At 43.3% G+C, this 23,364-nt stretch overlaps 1 long non-coding RNA gene across 1 annotated transcript in view; it reads left to right on the top strand.

The window, feature by feature from the left end:
- LOC131482603 (uncharacterized) overlaps positions 1-22,643 on the top strand; it is a 114,213-nt gene extending 91,570 nt beyond the window's left edge. The window contains exon 4 of the long non-coding RNA XR_009247150.1: positions 22,232-22,643. This is a non-coding gene — a long non-coding RNA (uncharacterized LOC131482603). The remainder of the gene's footprint in view (positions 1-22,231) is intronic.
- The last annotated feature ends 721 nt before the right edge of the window (positions 22,644-23,364 follow it).

Here is a 23,364-nt window from a genome sequence, read left to right as displayed (position 1 = left end):
GCCGGCATTGCAGGTAGTGCCTTAACCTGACAGGTTACAGTTCTAGCTCCTGGTATATTCTGTAGTGCACAAGTGTGACTGCTTGATGCCCAGGGCAAACCTGGTGCCTACCAGTGTAAAAACTGCCAGTTGACAATGAACGGTCTCCTGTTTCATTATGATCGTTAAATTTTACTGCCAGGAGAAATATCAGGAAAGGAGCAGGTGGACAGAGATGCTCAAAGGTTGCGAAAGGTCGGCGAGGCAGCCGGCCGGCTGGGAGGAGTACATAAGCAGTGGAGTCCGGGGAGAGGCCTCCAGGCTGTTGTTGACATGTATTTTCTTTTGCTCTCCAGAAAATGCTTGCTTGCTTGCAAAGGTTAAGAAGCACATATAGAGATTTTTAAACTCTAATTTGCTCCCCAAATGCCTGCAACGGGCCTAAATTCAGAGAGTCTGGAACTCCTCTGCCCAGGCAACGCCGAGGCTTAAGTGCTGGAGCCGTTCTCTGCTCTCTGCCAGAAAGCTGGGTGTGAAATGCAGGTGCTCCACTGTGGGATATCAGTGTCCCCAGAACTGTGCTCTGCCAGATGTCCACCCTTCCCTTGTTAGTTTTATGAAGTTGACAGTTTTGAAATAGCCTCACTGTTCAGTAATGGAGGATTACTTAAAACTGTTGCCTACCTTCAATGAGAGAAGATAACCTGAAAAAATACTATATTTATTGAAAAGATGTTAGAGGTGGAACCAATTAAAAAGACAAATGACAATATTATATGGAAATATAGTATTTGTGGAGTTCAATTTTAGTTACAGAATATTGTGTATGTATACACGTCAGTGAAAATAATCGCATTCTTTAGGGTCATGTTGAAGGAGAGCATACTTTGTGTGTTTGAAAGAAACTTTGTAGGATGGACATTGTGGCACAGTATGCTAAACTTCTGCTTGCACAATCCACATCCCATATCACAATGCCTGTTTGAATCCTGGCTCTCCTTTGTTTAATGTGGCTTATTGTTATTTCTTGAGGGTAAATTTATGATGGCTGAAGTAACTGGGGCCCTGCCTCTCACAGGAGATGTGAATAGAGTTCCAGGCTCTTGGTTTTGGTCTGGCCCAGGCCGTGCTGTGGAATAATTTTGGGGAGTGCATCAGTGGTTCAAAGCTCATTCTCTACTTTTTGAGTAGATTGTAAAAATAAAAGAAATACTGTGTTTGGGGATAGAGAGAAATGAATCTGAAGTAACCAATTCCTCTAAAGTGTCTTGGGTAGTAAAAGAGTATTTTGGAGGAAGCAGGATGTTCTGTGTGGGAAGGGGACGGCAACTCTTGTCTCAGACTTTGTCCACTGATTCCTCTGCGAAGCACGGCCTAGGAAGGCCTCTGCGAGTACATTGGTCTCGGGAGGAAATATAGGCGGCTTCTGCATGGAATGTGTGCTGTAAGCCCAGTCTCTTCTCCATCCTCGGAGATCCCTGGTCCCTTCTGTTGTTGGCCACTTACTTTGTGCGGGGCCTCATTAAAGCTCATACTCGCAGCTCAGTGAGTATGGAAGCATACGTGAGGGTACTGCAAAAACTTGTAGGAAATAGAGTGAAAAGGTAAATGTGTTTTGATGCAAAAGCCTTTTAAAAAACGCATGCACAGTTTTTTTTTTAATCCAGCCTATTTTCCACAAACTAAAGTATTGATGATGATTAATTTTGGGTATTAGAAATCTGTTTTCTTGCTGTCTAATTAAAACAGACTATTTTGAGCCTGGCACAATGGCTAAATGGCTAAATCCTCACCTTGCAAGCTTCGGGATCCTATGTGGGTACTGGTTTGTGTTCTGGAGGCTCCACCTCCCATCCAGCTCCGTGCTTGAACCTGGGAAAGCAGTAGAGAATGACCCAAAGCCTTGGGACTCTGTAGGATGACTCTGAAGAAGTTCCTGGCTGCTGGTTTTGGATTGCCTCAGTACTCACTGTTGTGGACATTGAGCTAGTGAACCAGCAGACAGAAGATCTTTCTGTCTTCTGTCTGTCTCTCTAAATGTGATCTGGCTGGCCCCTTGAGACAGCATGGCCGTGGCTCACAGGGGTGTTATCAGTGCTGCCGCTTCACACTGATTGCTGAAAGTGCAGAAACTTTTCTAGCCACTGTTATGGGAGTGTCTGTTCATGATGCTCTGAGAAAGCTTGGGATGTGAGGACTTGAATCAGTCCCAGAGTCCTAGGATTTCCTTCTGTATCTGTGATTCCACTGTATGGAGCAGGCTTGGAAAGAGGCAAGACCGAACCCTCGATTTTTGAAAAGTCTTTTTTTCCCCCTCAAACATGAGTTTATTTTTGAAATAAGAAAATATTTGTGATACAGGGAAATCACTTAAAAAAATTATTTGAAAGAGTCATAGGGAGGGAGGAAGGGAGAATCTTCTTTCTGTGGGTTCACTCCTCAGATGGTAGCAATAGCTGAATCTGACCAGGATGAAGCCAGGAACTACATCCTGGTTTTCCACATAGGTAGCAGGAAGCCCAAAGACCTGCACCATTTCCACTCTTTCTCGGGCACGTTAGCAGGGACAATTAGAGCAGTTGGAACTTGAGCCAGTACTCATACGGATGCCAGTGTTGCAGGTGGCAGTCTAACCCGTCATGCCACAATGTAGACCTCCAGAGTGACTTTATTTTGCAATTGAGAAAATAAGGTTCAGCGAGCTCCATGACTTACAGAAAGTCAGACAGCAGAGCTAGGAGAACAGACACGGCTATTCTGGTGCTAAGGCAGCTTTTTAATCCAAAAGGCCAGAGATGAAAACACAAAGATTGGGGATAGTTCATCTAGAGGAAGGAAAGTATTTTACTTGCAAAAATTACAAGCTTTAAAAAGGAGAAATTCTGCTACTTGGGATAACGTAAGAGCACTTAGACGACATTAAGTGAGAGCCAGGCACAGACAGACAAATATGGTACATTGTTACTCACATGTGAGATCTGCAGCTGTTAATTTCATGAAAACACGAGGTGGAAAAGTGGCTTCCAGGAGCTGAAAATGGGTTAGCAGGTGGGAGAACTGGGGAGATTATGGCCAAGGGATAAAAGATTATAGTTCTAAGTTTTTCTGGGGACATTGGAACTGATTAGCAAGTATTGAAACAGATGAGCTTGTGCCAAAATCTTCTCTTTATACATTCCTGAAAGCTGATAGTATAGGCAAAATGTTCTGTTGATCAGATGTATCTAAGTTCCTGTAGTGCCTGAATTTGTAGTTCATCTTTTAAACAAGAATCGCCTACAAATGGTGATCTAGTCAATGCAAGCATGAGAAGGAGAGAGGTAGATAGGGATCAGGGAGAGAGGGACACACATGCACACACACACATGCACCCACAGAGAAGCAGGTACACATTGTCCAGCAGGCATGCAAACACGAATGGGCACGCACACACAGATGGGTACACACACGGATGGGCGCAGAGAGAAGCAGGCAGATGGGCACACACAGATACAAACTGAGACTTAATTCAAGGAATTGGTTATTGTGTCAGTTATGTATTATGTGGAATGCTTGTTGCTCCCGAGTTCACTGGTCTGTTTCACTGTTTGCCTATGGCAGACGACAGGTCGGGGTGGCTCTGCTTCTGAGGTCTGTGTGCTAGTGGCTTGGGGGTGGGGCTTTTGGTCTCCTGTTGCGTCTCTGGATCTTCAGGCTAGTCTGGGCTTGTTCACTTGGCAGCTTAGGATTCCAAAAGCCAGAGTACATGAGTTCCAAGTGTCCTTAGATCCAAAGTCTGAATTGATGCAGCACTGTGCTTTCTGTAAGCCACAGGGCCAAGACTGGAGAGAAAAAGAAATGCAGCCCGCTAGTTGATGGGAGGAAATTTGCAGGGGTGCCTGCAGAAGGCAGGTATCTATTGGGAGACCATTTTCTACTAGTGAGGTAGTCCTCCTTTATCTGCAGCTGTTACTTCCACAGTTTCAGTAACTTACGATCAACCATGGTTTGCAAATATCAAATGAGAAATTCTAGAAGTAATAACTCAGTTCAATTTCATGTCACTCTGAGTTGTATCATGGAATGCTGTACTCTCCTATGCTGTAGCCTTCTGGGTTCTCATATCAACTATCTTGAGGTCACAGAGCTTAAGTACAAGTAACTCCTGTTTTACTGATGAATGATCCAAAAGCATAAGAGCAGTGATGCTGGGGATTCAGACCCACCAAAGAGAAGCCATAAAGAGTTTCCTTTAAGTAAGAAGGTGGGCATTCTTAACTTAAAAAGTAAAGAAAAATAAAGCTGAGATTTCTAAGATATACGTTAAACATAAGCCTTCTATCCGTGAAGAACTTTCGCTAGTTTTGCTCTATTTCAAGCTGCACAAGTTAGCACCGCAATATGAGAAGTATGTAGAGAACATAGTGTGATGGGTGGGTTATACGTTGTGCCAGAAGATTTTGAACTTGTATGAAGAAGGAATTTCCTCAAGTGAGTGAAACCATGTCGCTTACTGCAAGTCAGGGACAGTCACTGGGACTTGGGAAGAGAGTTGGAGTAAAAGCTGTTCAGATTATTGGAGAGGCTTTTTCTGCTGATGCAGAAGCTGTTACCACATTCCTGGCAATGATGCAGTTGGTTAAAGATGAAGGATACTGTGTGGAGCACGTTTTCAGTTAATTATGCAGTTATTTGTTACTACTAGTCTGTGTGCCTAATTTGTAAGTTGAATGTTACGCATGTATGTATGGAAAAAGCCCTTGCATTTGGAGGACTTGGTACCATCCACAGCTTCATGTGTTCACCAGGGGTCTTGGAAAATATCTGCCATATCATACGTGGAGATTGCTGTGACTGAGTTGTGAAGTGTTAGGAAGGCTGGGGTAGTAGAAGGAAGGGGGGCTGTGTTAAACATTGAAAAGAAGGGGGTTACTTAATGAGGAAGCTATCATTCTGGAGCCCATGTGGTAGTATATTAAAGCCTAAGAGAGTGATGGGCAATGCTGCTGATACTGTAATCATCATGGCTTCTTTCTGGATGCCAATCATTCACATTGAGTGAACCTAACCTAAGGCAAGAGAACTTCAGAAATGCGATGGGCAGGCATACATATCTGTCAGCAGAGGGAAGGGTGCAGAAGTGTGAAAATAATTGTTGCATCTCTGTGGGATTCTTAGAACAGTGAAGTTTTGAGACCCATTGCTGTACTATGTGTATTTCTAGAATGGTGAAATATGAGCCTGCTTCTGGAGATAAGCCTGGGCTCAATGAAAGATGAACTGGGGATTTCACAGGCATTACTGTTGGTGAACTTGTACCCTGACTTGGCTGGGATGTGGTGTAAATGACTGGATTGGATGGGCAAGAAAATCAGATTTTAATCGCATCTATCCTCATTTCAAAGGAAATTATCTCTTTGGAGGAATAACAAAATCCTGGGGCACGGCCTCTGATGTGGCATTTGGCCTATGGCCTTAAATATTAAGACAGTCTTTGCATACCGGTTGTATGTGAGTGGGATATAGAGAGGCAACTGAAATGAAAATATGCAAGGAGATTAATCAAATGGAACGAATTCAGCCAAAGTTAGTCTGTTAAAACTCTATGAAAATGGCACAGCTCTGGATTATTGCAAAGAAATTTTCAGGAAGTCATCTGGATTATAAGAAACTCAGTGCTGCGTGGACAGTCAAAAAAGATGGGATCCAAGGGGGGAGAGCAAAAGGCAGCAAATTGTGTAAGGCTAAAAATGCTGAGGGAGCTATAAAAAATTCCACACTAAAGACCTCAGGAAGTTACTGGGATCCTGGGATATTCAGATAAAGAGTTGACCAATCTGACACACTTACGTGTTTTAAATATGTGTTAGAGCTTTATAAGAACTGCTTAATGGTGATTATTGATATTGGGAGTTAATCAATTGCTGAGTGAAACTGACCTATTAATGTGAACAGGTATAACCACACAGTCTTAGCTCTTTGAGATGCTTTAGAAGTCATGTCCTCCTATCCCCTTCATTGCATATCTAATGAAACCAGAGCCCAGAAGGCTGAAAGTGGTGAGTCCAAAGTTACGACTGGTTTAAGACAAAATCATGACTAAACCTCAAGCATCATGATCTCTGGTCTAGTGGGTTTATATCCTCCCCAACATTCCTGAAACCCACAGCTTGTATTTTGACAGGAGACACAGGCCTATGTCTAAGTGCAACTTGGAGGCAATGTTTTCTAGAATCTTTTGAATCACTGTAGGAACTTTTTCAAAATAGACATCCTGAAGCTTAAGAGATAGACCTTCAGGGTTGAGGTACCAGAGCCTTAGGACGGCCTGTTAAAAACAAAAAATCAAAACCAGAATTTCGTTATAAATCTAGTGTCCTGACTGCCATTTCTCTACCTAATCCTGTGATAAGATTATGGGTTTTATTACATGTTGATTGGCAAAAGAGAAAATTGTTTTCAGGTTTACAAACTTCTGATAAGACTGGGTTTGTCTAAAGTTTCCTGATGTCCCGTGAGCTTAACATGGTATCTGGATAGCCTTAGCACAGATTCCTGGTGCTCATCCACTGCACCGAGAGTAATACCATCGAAGGTGTGATAAAAGCAATAGCCGTCATCAGGTTGGCTGTCCTAAGTATCTGTGGTCCAGAAAAGAGGGGGTATGATGTCTGATGTTGAGTCTAAGTTACAGTTGGGGAGGAGAGCCAGCTCTTGGGGTTAGTAAGTGTGGAGAATTTGTTTCTCTTATCTAGAATGATGGCTCCAGCTCCAGGAACAGTCCCTGTTAAGTGCTCAGAACTACAGGTCAAATGAGCGGATGAAACGAAGTCTGTTATGGATGTCAGTTGCTGCACATCCGAACTGGATGTATGTGGAGTCGGTGTGCTCTTCCTAGAAGTGTGGTTGGGTTCTGAGTGTAGTTGGGATTCACCCATGAAAGCTCCAAGGCCTAAGGTGTGATGATAAATCACAACCCTTGCAGGTGTTCAGAGTCTATTTCGCACTTCATCTATTATCACGAGCAGAATGTGTGCAAAAGTCCCCTCACTGTGGTAATACATCAGCTCACAAAACTCAGAAATGCCTGAAGATGAGAAAAGGGAACACTGTTGCAGTTCATGGTGCTTTAACAGCCACCCAGACATGGATGGATTTCAGGGGATATTTACATGGAACCATGGCTTCCAAAACATCTAAAGCAGAACCTCTTGTATCTTAAAGAAAATCATTTCTCATTTTCTCTAGTCAGAAATGAAGCCTCTTTGTAGAAACATTTGTTCCCTAAATAGAAAAATAAGAGAACTAAGAGCACAAGAATGAACACGAATGACTTAAAGACTAAATTGAGAGCTATCCAAGTATTGATTCAAAGTGGACCAGATAAAATCTACGTTTCATTAAAGTGATAACGGATGTAAAATTGGTGGCTTTTAGACATCCAGCAAATGACACTGAACTGTTTGGGAGATGCAAAGGTGAATGAGAGTTTAGCATGTTAACAGTAAATTAAAGTCCTCTAGAGGAAGATGAAAGCAAGTTCATTGCAATAGATCCTTACTCATTGAATTTGTGTGACTTTTTAAAATACTGTAACTGTGGAAATACATAGGAGCAATAAAGATGATATGGCCTGCCAAGCCCGATAGAGTCACTATGTGCCTCTTTACAGAAAATTTTGCTGAGCTGTGGTCTAAGGCTGAGAGTTGGTAGGTGTATGTGTATAAGAGATCATTTCTGTGCCCCTCCAGATCAGCTTCCCAACCCGTGCGCCTTGCTCTGTAATGCAGGAGGCTGACTCCTAAGGCAGGGACAATTGCAGAGGCTCTGCATGTGCTGCTGAGGTGACAACACACCTGGACCAGCTGTGACCCAGTGTGGGAACTTCTTGAGTCTAACCCCAGACCAGTTGATTAGGAAGCTTAATGAGTGGGACCTAAGAATTTTGGTTACTCTTTCAAAACTGTTGGCAACTTCTGTTTTTGTGGTTAAGCATTGTGGCTCAATTAGTACCAGTTAGCATCTCAGATGCTCTGCTTTCAAACCAGCTTGCTGCTTTCACAGCTGGAGAGATAGCACACAAGTGCTTCGGCCTCTACCACCCACATGAGAGACTCAGCTGGAGTTCCTAGATTCTGCTTTTGTCCTGGCCCAAACCTGGCTATTGTGGTCCTTTGGGAGATAACCATTGGAAAGATCTTTTATTCTGCTTTTCAAATAAAAAAAACAATAAAAAAACCTTCTGTTTAATTGATGTATATGTGTATTTCCAAGATGCAGCATTGTAATTTGGCACACATATATAATGTGTAAGGATTAAATTAGGGTAATAAGCGTATCCATCAAAAGAGTATCTATTTATGTGTGCAGGGCAACTTTAAACTCCTCTTCCTCCTCTAGTTACTGTGACATGTATAACTGTTGTAAATATTGTAGCTATGTCCTCCCTCTGACTGTGTGTTGGTACTCATTGTCTATTTCCTCTCCGTCACCTAGTCTCGCCTAACCTCTGGTGCCCTCTATTCACTCTATTTTTATAACTTTCAGAAATGAGTAAAAACATGCAGCATTTGTCTTTCTGTGTCTGACTTACTTCATTAGGTGTAATATTTTCCAGTTTTATGCATAGTGTTGAAAATGACAGGATTTAATTTTTAGAAATAGCAAAATATATATATAGCTTTTGAGAATCCTTTCTGTTTATGGACATTTCAACTGATTCCATAGCTTTAAGATTTACTTCATTTTTATTTGAAAGAATTAGAGTGCGAGCAAGCTTTTCCACCTGCGGGTTAATTCTCCCAATGGTCACAACAGCTAGGAGTAGAGCAGGCTGAAGCCAGGAGCCTGAGCTGCTTCTTGATCTTCCATGTAGGTCAGGGGCTCAAGAACTTAGGCTGTCTTTCTTTGCTTTTCCCAGGCCATTAGCACGGAGCTTGAATTTGGAAGTGAAGCAGCTGGGGCACAAACTAGCGACCATATGGTATGCTGGCACTACAGCCAGAGGTTTAAGTTACTATGCCACAGCTTTGGCCCTCTGATTCGTTATCTTAGCTATTGTGAATAGTGCTAAAATATACGTGGATGTTTGGCCTAAAGATTTCTTTTCCTTAACATATTTGGCAATATATAGTAGGATTGATGGATCAGATAGTGTTCTCAGTTTTTGGCAGAATCTCCATACTCTTTTCCACAATGGCTATGCAGATTTACATTCAGACCAACAGTGTATAAGCAAGCTTTCTGTTTTATGTTTTTTTCTGTTCTGTTTTATCTCTTTGATAACAGTGATTTTGAAGTGAGATGGTGCCTCATTGTAGTTTTGGATTGTGTATTCTTGTTGATTGGTAGTACTGAGCCTATTTTTGCATTGGCCATTTTTTTTTTCTTGAAATGTCTATTCAGATAACTTGCCCACTTTAGATTGCAAGTAGTTTATTTACTGAGTTCCTTAACTCACTGTTGAAGAAAACATTGTCTCTTCATTCTTAATTGTCTTGCTTCTTGATTTATTTATTATTATTAGAAAGCCGGATATACAGAGAGGAGGAGAGACAGAGAGGAAGATCTTCCATCCGATGATTCACTCCCCAAATGAGCGCAACGGCCGGTGCTGTGCCGATCCGAAGCCGGGAACCAGGAACCTCCTCCAGGTCTGCCACGCGGGCGCAGGGTCTCAAAGCTTTGGGCCGTCCTCGACTGCCTTCCCAGGCCACAGGCAGGGAGCTGGATGGGAAGTGGAGCTGCCGGGACTAGAACTGGCGCTCATATGGGATCCCGGTGCGTTCAAGGCGAGGACTTTAGCCACTAGGCCACGGTGCCGGGCCCTGTGGTTTCACCTTTCCAAAGCACACGGCAACATTTTTATGTACCTATTGATAAGGTTTTTGCCCTTCAGGATATTGATATGCCATATTACATTTGATTTGCATATACTGAAATGTTATGTGGGCTAAAGCCTGCTTGGTCATATCATTATATTTTACGTTTGGTTGGATTCTATTTTCTAGTATTTTGTGGAAAAGTTTGCACCTAGGGATATTGGTTTGCAATTTCATTTTGTTACCATGTTTTTGTGTAGTTTTGCTATCAGGGGAATGCCGGGCTTGTAGGATGAGTCTGGCTGAGTTCCAAATTTTTTCCATTCCCATGGAATAATTCAGGAAGAATTTGTTCTTCTCCAAATGGTTTTTGGAGGATTCAATGGTAAAGGCATCAGGTCTGGCTTTTATTGAGAGACTTAACCACTGATTTAGTATTATTACTCATTACTGTTCTTTTGAGTTTTCGTCTATGTATTTGTGGCTCAATTTTTGGTAGGTTATACATCCAGAAATTCACCTGTTTTTGTTGGTTTCCAACAGGCTTGGCAAATAGCTTTTCATAACAACCCTTAATGGTCTCATGAATTGCTTGTGATATCAGCTGTAATGTATCTTTTTACTGTTTTTAAAGATTTAGTTAGCAGTGACCAGGGATGGACCAGTCTGAAGCCTGGGCCGCCTTCTGAGGTCTGCCCATGAGGTGCAGGGCTCAAGCACTTTGGCCATCCTCTGCTGCTTTCCCAGGCACATTAGTAGGGAGCTGGATGGAAGTGGAGCAGCTGGGACTTGAACTGTACCCATGTGGGATGCTGCCACTGCAGGAAGAGGTTTAAGCTTTTATACTCTGGTGCCAGGTCCAGTGTTTGAAAACTTGCTTAATTTGAAAGTTAGTTGCAGGAGAGACAGACACATGGAGAGATCTTCAATCTACTGGTTGACTCTAACAATGTCCAGAGCTGGGCCAGGCTTAAGGTAGGAGCTGCTTCTCAGCCTCCCATGTGAGTGTCAGGATCCTAAACACTTGGTCCATCTTTCATTGCCTTTCCATGCCATTACCAGGGAGTTGGATTGGAAGCGAAGCAGCAGGGACGTGAATTAGCATCTGCATGGGATGCTGGCATTACAGGTTGCAGCTTTACCTACTGTGCAACAAAGCTTACATCTGATGTTTGGATATTGTAGTTTGTTATCTTTGCTATTTATTCTAAATTTAGATTTTTTTTCCCTCATATTTCTAGTACCTTGAGTTGCATACTTAGTTTATTTGAAACTCATGTCTTTGATATAAGCACCTATTGCTACAAAGTTTTGTTTTAGTGTTGCAGTTGCTATATCCGTTAAGGTTTGGAAAACTGTGGTTCCATTTTCATTTGTTTCCATAAAATTTTCTAAAAATCTCTTGTTTCTTCAGTGAATCACTGATGCTTCATAAACACATCCAGTTGCTATGTATTTGTACAGGTTTTGAGATTCTTGATTTATAACTTACTGTGGTCAGAAGGTAAAGTCATATGATTTATTTGTTTTGAATTATTGAGATATTTTGTTTTGTTCTTTCCTTGAATGTTTCACTTGTTAGAAGTGTTAGTAAGTATCTGTTAGGGTCATGTATTTTCAGTACAGTTTAACTCTGTTTCTTTGATTTTCTTTTTTTGTAGATTTGGATTGTTATATTCACTAATGAAAGTGAGATGTTGCTTCTATTTTTACGCATTAGATTTTTTTCTCTTTGGGTTTAATAATGTTTGCATTCTATAAAAGGGTCCTCCAGTATGGTTAATTGATCTCATCAAGAAGTGGTGTCTTTGTCTCTTTATAGTGTTTGACTTGAAGTCTGCTTTATCTAAGCTAGGTGTAGCTTCTCTCGTTCACGTCTTTTAAAGATTTTTAATTGAAAATGCATATCAGATTTATGGAGAGATTCAGAGACAAAGATTTTCCACCTGCTGATACATTCCCCAAGTGGTTGCAATGGCCAAAGCTGTTCTGAAGCCAGGAGCTTCTTGGTCTGCTGCAGGTGCAGGGTCCCAAGGCTTTGGGCCATCCTCTATTGCTTTTCCAGGGCGCCACGCAGGGAGCTGGATGGGAAATGGAGTAGCTGGGACATGAGCCAGTGCCCACACAGGATCCTAGTGCTTGTATGGTGGGGATTTAGACATTTGAGTGATTGTCACTTTGGATTTCCATTTGCATGAAAGTTCTTTTTTTCCATCCATTTACTTGTAGTTTATATATCTTCACAGGTGAAGTGACTTTCTTGTATGCCACATGGAATAGGTCTTTTAAAAGACTAATTTGTTTCCAAGACAGATGACATATACACATAAGCCCATATGTGCAGGTGTACAGAAGTACACACGCACACACACACACACACACACACACAGTCTTCTGTCCACTGACTCATTCCCCACATGGTTGTAGCAGCTGGGTCTGGACTTGGCCACAGCTGGGAGCTAACAACCACATATGAGGTCTCCTACATGAGTGGCAGGGATCCAAATACTTGACTCATTTTTTTGCTTTCCCAGGTGTATTATTAGGAAACTGGTTTGGAGGCAGAGTTGAGATGTCATGTTAGTGTTTTTCAGTAGCAGATTAACCCACAGTGTTATAACAAGGGCCCGTAGTTGCATACTTTTAACATATATACAGTCACTGTATATTTTTTCACTGGTGAATTTAATCTGGTAACATTCAAGATTGTTATTTATAATAACTTATGTAATAATTAACAAAATGGTAGTCATAATTGTTTGGTATATTCTTTGTTCCATTAGATATTTTTGTGGTTGGTAGTGTTCTTTTTTTTTATTAATTATTTTGCATTATGTGACAGTTTCATAGGCTCTGGGAATCCCCCCACCCCTCCCCACGCTCCTCCCCCCTGGTGGATTCCTTCACCTTGATGCAGTGTTACAGTTCAAATTCAATCAAGATTCTTTCCTAGCAAACGTATACCAAGCATAGAGTCCAGCTACTTATTGTCCAGATGGGTTGAACAGTTTCTTGGGGAGACCATTTCTGGTCCGAAGTTAGAGCTGGTAGAATATCATCCCAGTCAATTAAGAGTCCCAATATAACTTCAACAGCAATTTGCAACATTATGGAATTGACATGGTTTTGAGTAACCAGTATGTTAAAAAAAAAAAAAAGCAGGTTCTTAACCACAACCTATGATTAGCTCATTGACATTTCAATTTTAGTTTATATACAGGACCGGCTGCTATATACCTTAAAATGGCTATAAGGTACCATTCAGCTGTCTCGTGTCTATTTCATTGTAGTATTTAGCCATTTGTTGTGTTGAAGTATAATTTTGCTGATCTTGGCAGATTTTAGGATAATCTAGACTGGCTTGTAACTGTAACTAGACATTTGTCGACAATTAAGGTGCAGAACATTTTTTTGGGGGGTGGGGTGTGCAGGAAAATCCTCAACACCATGGTGAGGAGTGACTAATCTTTGTGTCCCACCCAGCGAGGCATGAGCCAGTCCACACCAGCTCTTTACTGTCAGATTCCAAGCTCTACTTTTTGTTGTTTGTTTATTTTATGTTTTTTTAGTTTGTATGATTGTTTGTTTGCTATGAGGGCTTTTCGGAGCAATCCCGATGGTCATTGCAAGGGAGAGTGGGGGTCCAGAGGTGGAGCCAGGTTTGGACCAGAGAAAGCTCTCCTCCCTGGTCCCGAAGGACATTTATTGTTCTTCTGTTTTTGCGGGCCGCTCAGGGCTTCTGGTTGTCTTTCTGATGACGTTGGTTTCTGCACGGTAGTGTTTGGACTTCTTCCATCCCCTGCGGAAGCTCCGGTTGGGGGTGGTTGACCTCAGAGTACTCGGCCTCCGAGGGCATCCAATTCCCTGTGGCCTCCTTGGCAGTTGGGATATAGTCCTTGTTGCTTGTATTAATAGTTTGTGGTGAAGGTCTGGGAGTCTTCATGGTTGGGATTCAAGCTTCCTCCTTACCACCTGCTCCACTCTGGAGTGCCCCCCCTGCTCCATGCACATGACCTCCTGTTAAGAGGTTGTCAGGATCGCACCCGATTCCCCCCTCATGCATTGGTATAGTAGTTTTACTATTGTTTAGTGCCGCTTTGAGTCTGTTGTCTATGAATTACCAGATTTGATCTTGATAGGCTATCTTGTACTTTTTCCTCACTCTTTTTATGGTCCTGAAAGACTTCCCTGCACTCCCTCCGCATTACGGATTAACAAAGCGTATTGAGGGTATAGTAGGTTTTACAGTTTTTCGATGTAGATCTTAAGTATTCTGACATTAATTGTTGGTTTATAGATTATATCACATTATCTTATTGCATTGGATACAGGTTGTTAGAGATTGCACTAATATTACAATATACCGGTACTATCTTCCAAGTTGTCATATTATTTTTGTGGTTGGTAGTGTTCTACGGTAGTAAGGTTTGACCCTTTTCTCTTTGTCATTTGAAGGTTTGCCTTACAGTGAAATCTTTCATGTATTTCTTTGTGGTAATAGTTATCATCTCTTCATTTGACTCTTTTTCTGGAGACTGTTGCTTTTCTTGTAGGGTTAGGGATGGTGAATTCTCTCAGCTATTGGTTGGAGACTTTTTATCCTTCATTTTGAAGCATAGTTTTGCTGGTGAGAGAAATATAGGTATATTATATATATGCATGTACAACATATATATACATATATATAATTGTGATTGGCAGGTTTTTTGTTAATGTTTTATTTGAAGGAGTTATAGAAAGAGGGGGAAAAATAGAGAGCGATTTTATCCTCTGTTTCACTCTCCAAATGGCCACAATTTTCCACGAGTTTGGAACTCTACCGAGTTGTCTTCTTGCGTGACAGAACCCAAACAGTTGCACCCTCTGCTTCTACGCCACAGAGCATTAACAGGGAATTGCATTGGAATTGGGATAGCCAGGGCTTAAACCTGTGCTCATACGGGATGCAGGTATTTCAGGCAGCAGCTTATTCTGTGCCACAGTACTGACCTTATTATTTCTTTTCTTTCAGAATTTTGAATGTTATCCCATTTCCTTGTAACCTTTGTGATACAAGATTTCTGCTTAGCCAGGCCATGTGGCTCCCATGGGGGAGGGGTGCTAGTGGCAGGCCTTCACGACAGCCTGCTTGGAGGCTTTTCTAACTGGTGGTGGTACACACAGCTGAGCACACTGGCTCCCTGCAGGAGAGGGATACTCGGCAGGTTTCTGAGATCACCCCATCCTGGGAGTTTGTCTTGACCAGCACGGGTGTTTGTAGCTAGGCTGCATGACTCCTCACCACGGGCTGTCCAGAGGCACACCCTCACGGTTTGAAGGGTCTTGATTTACAGTGGAATGACGGGATCACACAGGTGGTAGTGAGAGATGACCTGTGGTTTTTATGCCCAGGTTAGAAATTACAGCTGGGGCTTGGCAGCGTGGCCTAGTGGCTAAGGTCCTCGCCTTGATCCCATATGGCCGCTGGTTCTAATCCCGGCAGCTCCACTTCCTCTCTCTCTCTCCTCCTCTCAGTATATCTGACTTTGTAATAAAAATAAAATAAATCTTTAAAAAAAAAAAAAAAAAAAGAAATTACAGCTGAGGGACTGCATAGACAAGTCCACAACATGTGTAAGTAGGGGAATGACAGCATATTGGTTTGGAGGGGAGAACAAGAGTGAGAGAAGCGGTCTGAGAGCAGAATCTGTGGGGGAAATGTGGGCTCGCCCCTGTGGAACTGCAGTCTCTGCTGGCTCGTCCAAGAACTGCAGATGGGGTCAGGCCTTGTTGGGGAACTAAGAGGATGTCCCAGCTTGGGTGGGGCTCCCACTGGTGAGGACAAGAGTAGGACTGGGGGCAGCAGGCCTGGCTGGACATGCCTACAGTCTGGGTCCACTGGGGGCCGGGCTCGTCATTCGCATGAACGGGGGGGGATGTGACAGGGTTGAATAGCTTGGCTTAGGTCCTGGGGCCCACCTGCATCGTGGGGGCCGGGTTTGTGAGCCCCAGCAGAGGGCAACCTGGTGGGGTTTGGATCGCCTGCCCTGGGTCCTGTTGTCCACTTACTAGGTGGGTGCCAGATTTTTGAGCTTAGAGGTGGGGGATTGGGCTTGGCTCCAGTGCCTGGTCCACGTCCTGGGGTCCACCTGTGAGGTGGGTGTGCTGGGTTTGTGAGCCCCAGGTTGGGGGACCTGGTGATGCTTGGGACACCTGTCCTGTGTCATTGGACTCACCTGCTAGAACATATCCTACTTAATGAAAAGGGTAGAGCAGTGAACACATGCCCTATTGTAAAAGGAGAATATGGCAGCTCACTTGGTACTGTAGCAGTAGAACAGAATTAACTGGACAACTACTCAACGATGACAGCAAAAAGTCTCAGTGAATAGTCGATGGACATTGGGAGAGTGACATCATCCTTTGATTAGTGAAAATGGCGCCATTTCAGAAGTATCTAAACTACTTGGACAGAACCCTCAGAATATGTACACATTGGGACGCTGGGTTGATACGAAGTGGCTGTTCCTCATCCCTTGGTACTGGGATGTGTGGAAAGTCATGAGTGGTTTCCCCCTTTGTCTCTCCCCTTCCCCCAGAAACAAGAAGAAATAGCAAATTTGGAAAAAAAAATAGTTAGGGTTGAAAAAACTCAAAGTTAGATATAATTAAAAAAAGGAAAATCACTGAACCTGGCCAGTATGTACTGTTGCTCTGGGAAACAGGGAATCAACCAAGTGTATTTAACGATAGATAGTGACAGGGATAAAATAATTCCATGTTTCTAGCACAGTAAGTTGAACATCCTGACTCAGTCAGCTGCCAGAAAAAAATAATATGTGAGTACAGACTTTTTCTTTAAATGTTTACTAACTTTAAAAATGATTCCCATGAAAATGTGGCAGGCTGATAGTATTGATCGGCATTGCCATTTCTTCGGTGTTTATTTCCTAAACTTGCTGTCTGGGTTCCATTCCATTTTCCTGTTGATAAGCTTGGGAAAGCAGTGGAACCTATAGATGGAAGATCTCTTTAATTCTGTCTTTCAAATAAAGAAATCTCAAAAAAAACAAAACAAAACCAAACAAAAAAAAAACAAGATGTCTGATAAATCAGCTGCAGTGGAATGAGGGATTCTGTGACCTGCGGACCATCTAAGGCCCACAAAATCATAGTCTGACTCTGTCAACACAACTGCAGGTGGGACTTAAAAATCAAATATATAGCAAGCTCACTTAAAAATTATTTATATTAGATTTTAATGTGTGTTACTGAGGTGAGGGGGATGCATACCTGTGTGGACCTCAAAGTTCATTGGAAAGGATTGGAGTGGAGGGAAGGTGGGTGAGATAGACTTGTTCCCTCCTGGGTTTACCGGTGGAGGTGGGAGTAGGAAGGCAGGTACATTACTCTTTGCTGTCAGTTTGTATCGGGTCTTAGGGATGCCGAAGATTGCTTGTTACCTTAGAGACCTGAATGAAGGGTAGGATGTTTTGAGGGTGTCACATGAGTGCTTTTGATTGTTCTACTTTACTGCAGAAGACGTGACATATTCCTTATTAGAACCTTCTGGTGGTCCATGTCCACCTCGGTGTGTGCTGTAAAACCTGGCCTGGAGTGTTGTTCAACCCATCCTTCTTCCTATCTTTTGAAGAGTTACTCAAGGTCGTCTGTTGGCTTAGAAGAGCTGGCTCTCTCATCTTCTTGTGCATCTGGATATATTCTTTATTTCCTGGATGTCATGTTGTAGGATGTGGCCCAGTCCTACAACATGTGCTCCAGAGTCAGACCACATATGTGTAATTGCCCTGAGGTCAGGGGTTGAACATGGTGGTGGTGTTGGGGACTCCTCTAAGAAATTTCAAATGGAAGCTCCTCAGACTTGGCTCTCACGGATATCAGCTGTCAAGTTCAGCCCATCCCCTATGCCAGCCAATACTTATACACTCAGTGATTGAAGCTGGTTGACCAGTCCTGCCCCCCTCCCCAACTCTCATGTGGACTGGGGGTGCTGAAGCCTTGTCCAGTCCAGCTCATCCCCTGGCCTGGCTCTTGTACACATCGGTGGGTGCTGCAGCTTAGGTAGGTTCACTCTAAAGAACTCCTCCTGCAAAGCCTATACCAGTCCAGTTCTCGCACATGAAGCTGGGTACTGCAGCACAGTTCAGCTATGCTCTTGTATGTACTGGTGGGTGAGCAGTCTCACTGTTAAGTTGATAATTTTGTGTGGCTCATGAATGATGTTGTAAGTGTCCAACTGTCCTTTGGCAGAAAAATGTTTCCCATCTCTGGAAGTATATTCCCGTAAGCATATCTTGGTGCTTTTCTCTTGTTGCTTTTAGAATCATTTGTCTAAGACCTTTGGCAGTTTGACTATAATATATGGTTTTTGGTTGAATTTATTGGGGGTGATTCAAGTGTTCATTATCTGTTCAGCAACTTGGGACTGTTTTAATGATTATTTCATTGAATAGATTCTGCTTTTCCGTGTTTTCCGCCTTCTTGAACCTCCATAATTTGAAAATCAAAAATTTTAGCAATGTCAATCTAAGGCTTTCTTCATTCATTCTTTTTATTTTTTTGGTCTGACTAGGTTATTACGAAATAATGTTCGCAGGGTGGAAATTATTATCTTTGATTTTTACTTGATCTAGTATGTTGTTGAGGCTTCTAAGTCCTTTATTTGGCAAATTGAATTCGGTTTGAAATTTTTAAAGATTTACTTAAAATTCTTTTTAGGATTTTTGATTTTATTCTTATTGGTAAGGTAGATTTAAAGAGAAGGATAGACGGAAAAATTCTTCATGTACTGGTTCACTCTCTGCTTGGCTGTGATGGCTGGAACTTAGCTAATCTAAAGCCACGAGCCAGAAGCCCCCTCCACAAGGTGTCCCTTGCAGGTGCAGAGTTTCAGGGCTTTGGCCTATCACCACTGCTTCCTCAAGCCACAAGCAGAGAGCTGGATGGGGATACAAAGCAGTGACCATATGGAATCCTGGCACTTGAAGGTAGTCTCTACATGTTTAATACCCCAGTGGGTTAACAATATCAGAAAAGGACAAGTAGAAACAATAGTAATAACAAAGAACAGAAAAAGAAAAAAACAGTAAAGCTGGTGTTTCTCTGGAGTACAAAGACTGCAAGTGCATAATAATCAAAACCCAGAGTGTCATTGTCCTTTCTATAATTTTTTTTAATCTGACTTTGCAAAAAAAATATTTTTTAAAGATTTATTTATTCTTATTACAAAGTCAGATATACAGAGAGGAGGAGAGACAGAGAGGAAGATCTTCCATCCGATGATTCACTGCCCAAGTGAGCCTCAACGGCCGATGCGTGCTGATCCAAAGCCGGGAACCAGGAACCTCTTCCAGGTCTGCCACGCGGGTGCAGGGTCCCAATGCCTTGGGCCGTCCTTGACTGCCTTCCCAGGCCACAGGCAGGGAGCTGGATGGGAAGTGGAGCTGCCAGGATTAGAACCGGCGCCCACATGGGATCCCGGGGCCTTCAAGGCGAGGACCTTAGCCACTAGGCCACGCTGCCGGGCCCAACAGTGTTCTCTTTTAATTCTATGGTTTTCAAGGAAAATTTTATCCTGTGGGTGAATTGTAGAATATCTGTTTTGTAGGGTCTTTGGTTTTGGTTCTGAGTGGGCAGAGAAGTGAATTTTTCACTGTATTTAACCCCAGAAGCATCTGTATCTTGTTCAGAGTGCAGGTTTGTGTGGAGTTAGTAGTGGAACTTTGCAGTGAATGCGGGCTGCCAGCACTGTGTGACTTGAGGCAGTGCTTGGGAGGTGGAGCATGGATGCTAGGGAAGCAATGGGGAAAGCCTGCTGGCAGCAGGAATCTTCATCAATATTAATGGTGGTGCTGGGTGTCTGGAATATGTCAGATGTCACCTCAGGCCCTCCTGGGGTGACCTCTGTGGAGGTCCGGGCCTCTGGTAATGTGTACAGTGGCATCAGACCCTCAGGTTGTGCAGGATACCACCATGATTGTCAAGGATCTCTAGGAATGGCATTGGCAACTCTTGGGACATGGAATGTGGGGAATGTGCCCTCGGTTCCATTAGGGTTGCCCAGCAGTGTAATAGTGACAACAGTGGTGTGGGGATATATCCTCACACTTACAGGTGCTGGCACCATGCATATAGGGATTCCAGGAATGATATAGTTGATTGTAGGGTTATGGCCTAGGAGGAGAACTGTATGTCTTGTCCCCATTTGTGAGTGTCTGGCAGTTGGAGTCTTTAGAGGCTGCAGGGGTAGTAACAGGGTATAGACAACAGTGGGCACATTTCAGATCCAGTTGGTGTTGGCCTTGGGAGTCAGGTGTGTGGGATATCCCAATGCCTGTCAGTGGTGAGGGTGGCAGCTGCACTGGGGATATGGACCATGGGAGGTGCCTTGTCAGTCTCTGGAACAGTGAGCTGCAGTGGCAGCAGTGGGCAGTGGAAGGTGATGAACCCTGGGTATAGGCAGCCAGCCCCTAGGTGGTCTTCTCTTGGCAGCGTTCTCTGTACAGGGGAGGCCACCCTTGGATTTTAAAGACAGCTTCCTCTGCTGTGCTGGCCACCTTTGTCCACAAGGTGCAGTCAGGGCTTGGGTGCTGGGCTCACAGTTGCATAGCTGAGTCTATTTGAGTGTACAAGGGCACACATTTTGTGTGTGACTATGGTGGAGTGGCTGCAAGGGACCAAGGCTGGGGCTATGCAGAGGCTCTGTCCTCTAGGGAAGCATGGTGTCCGATAGTGGCTCTAATGTGCTGTAGCAGCCTGGATCCCAGGACTAGATGAGGAGACGGTGAGTTTCATCTCGGAGGTCAAGCTATTGGGCGGGGTCTAAGCAGCTCCTTTGGGCTCGAAGCTTACAATGACTATAGAACCTTCCATGGTACCATTACTTGTGCCCATAGTGACGATGGCCTCTGGACCTTTCTCCTGCAATGGACAATACTCCAGGTCAGGAACCAAGCTTCATAATTGCTCTATACTTTGTCTTGTTGTGTTGTATTCTTCTGGTTTGTTTTTTCTCTGGTTTCTCTGTCTTTTTTTTTTTAAGATTTATTTATTTTCATTATAAAGTCAGATATACAGAGAAGAGGAGAGACAGAGGAAGATATTCCGTCCGATGATTCACTCCCGAAGTGAGCCGCTACGGCTGGTGCTGTGCTGATCCGAAGCCAGGAACCTGGAACCTCTTCAGGGTTTCCCACGCTGGTGCAGGGTCCCAATGCATTGGGCCGTCCTTGACTGCCTTCCCAGGCCACAAGCAGAGAGCTGGATGGGAAGTGGAGCTGCCGGGATTAGAACCGGCGCCCATATGGGATCCCGGGACGTTCAAGGCGAGGACTTTAGCTGCTAGGCCACTGCGCCAGGCCCTCTCTGTCTCTTTTTAATGTTCATTCTTATTGGAAAGGCCAATTTCCAGACACAGAGAGAGATCTTCCGTCTGCTGATTCACAGCTGAAGCTGAGCTGGCCAGGAGCCAAGAGCTTCTTCGAGGTCTCCCAAGTGGGCAGCATCCCAAGGCTTTGGCCCTTCCTGGAGTGCTTTCCCAGGCCACAGGTAGGAAACTGTATGGGAAGTATAGCAACTGGTAAAAGAACTGGTGTCTCTGTGGCATGCTAGAGCTTGCAGGTAGAGGATTAGCCAGGTAAGCCATTGTGCTGTCTCTTTGTGGTTTCTGTCTCAAAGGGTTCCTGCCTCTTCTTTGCTGCGTTACACTGCTTCCCTCAGCCACTTACCCTAAAAGAGCAACTCTTGCTTCTTCTTTGGAGTAGACCATCATTGGGCATCTTGTTTGAGCAATCTTGGAGTCAGACTCCAGAGTCTTCCTGTAATGACCTTCTAGGCAATCCTGGACTTGTTACCGTATGAGAACTGCTGTGTGGTCGTGAGCTCTCTTGTCTTTTAGCTTCTGGATGGGCTCTGCCAGTTAGGTGCTTCTGCAAGAGATGGCAGGAAGGAGAGAGAGCAGGCTAAGCTGTTTATTCCCTATTACACCCAGTGGTGCTACATAGCTCTTCAGCTCCTAGAAGGTGATCTTCTCTGAACAGCTTTCTCTGCTTGGACTCGTTAGCCATAACTGTTCTTTCGTGTCTCCCCTTGAAGGACTAAGGGTGCTGCAGCCTGTGTGCCAGAGTTGGGGTTCACGCCAATGGCTACAGTTTCCATGTAGCCTCCCCCCATTTTATAAATACTACCTTATTAAATAATCATCTAATTCTAGTTTGCACATGCTTCATTATGGTCTCTTGACCAATACAGAATAAAAATGCTAACTTGTGACATGTTACATTTTTGTAGGTAAGAATGATGACCACAGAGGCCCAAGTCAGCCATAATGCTTTGTGCTATGAAAACACCATGATAACACAAGCTTTCAGTGAATCTTGATTGAGACCAAGAAAACCTGGTTGAGGGCAAAGAAAAATGTGCTCTATGTCACCCAGTGAACTTTTATGTCACAGGGCACATTGTTTGGTTGGCCTCCCATATGAGAGTTCAGGGGACTTCCTTCAGCAGTAATCATGACTGGCTTGCCGTTAATAGATATTCTTCAGTTTGCAATGAGGTACTTTGATTTTTCAGTGTGTTTTATAATGATAGGTAACTCTGTTGAAACCTAATTGAGGATACATAGTTGTGTAAGAATTTTGTATGAAACCTGGAACCAAATTCAATCTTGCAGAAGAGCCAACTCCAGTGACTGAGTGGTTGTTCGGGCTTAAATACTCTGTATGATTAGCTGAATAAGCCAGCTTTGCTTTTCTGACAAGACTAATTTCAGTTGATATTATCAAGCCAAAATAAATGATATACAGGATTTTGAGAACTCAGCAGACAGAAAATCTTCATAGTAAAGATTGTGGGGCTGGAGTACTCAGAGGCGACAGATGATACACGGCCTTGGATGGTCTATTTAAGACGAGTGATGCATACTTAATCAGAAGAAACCTTTTGAAGGCTTTTGAAGCCTTTTGAAGCCATGGGAGTGATATATATTGAAGGACAGAAGTTGGGAGTGTGTATATACATATGCCTTGTGTTTTGTTTTCTAACATTTGTTGAATTTTGGTGGCATAATTTTGAGTTTGAGAACCACTTCAGTGGGTAGTGACGTAATGTTGAAAGTTTCTACATGGCCAGTGGTATCTTTTGTTGGAAAGTTAAGAATGAAGATAAATAAGGCTTTGGTGGATAGGAGTACAGTTTTGGAATTGGAGACATGAAAGCTATTCCTAACTACTGTTCATATCACTGCCTTAGTTTTCTCTATGGAACACGAATGGTGTCGCTTTATGTGGATGTCCTAAAGATTAAGTGAAGAACAGTATATGGAATGTCAGTGTAAGGCCTGTAAGTCTGTCAGTGCTGAAGAAGTGAGAACTAGGTCTGTGAGTATTTTTATTATCCTCCTTAAACGCATACATTTGCTAAGTGCCTAATAGTTTTGTCCTCTCAAAAACTCATGTTGGAGTATAAATGCCGACGTGATAGCAGTGTTAAGAGGTAGATCTTTGAGAGGTGATTAGATCCCAGGGCACTAGCTTTGTGAGTGGATGAATGCCACGAGGCAGGGAATGGGCTGATTACTGAGTGG

This window comes from Ochotona princeps, chromosome 19 (assembly GCF_030435755.1).
Source record: "Ochotona princeps isolate mOchPri1 chromosome 19, mOchPri1.hap1, whole genome shotgun sequence".
In the NCBI taxonomy this organism is placed as follows: domain Eukaryota; kingdom Metazoa; phylum Chordata; class Mammalia; order Lagomorpha; family Ochotonidae; genus Ochotona; species Ochotona princeps.
This window is presented reverse-complemented; position numbering and strand designations above follow the sequence as displayed.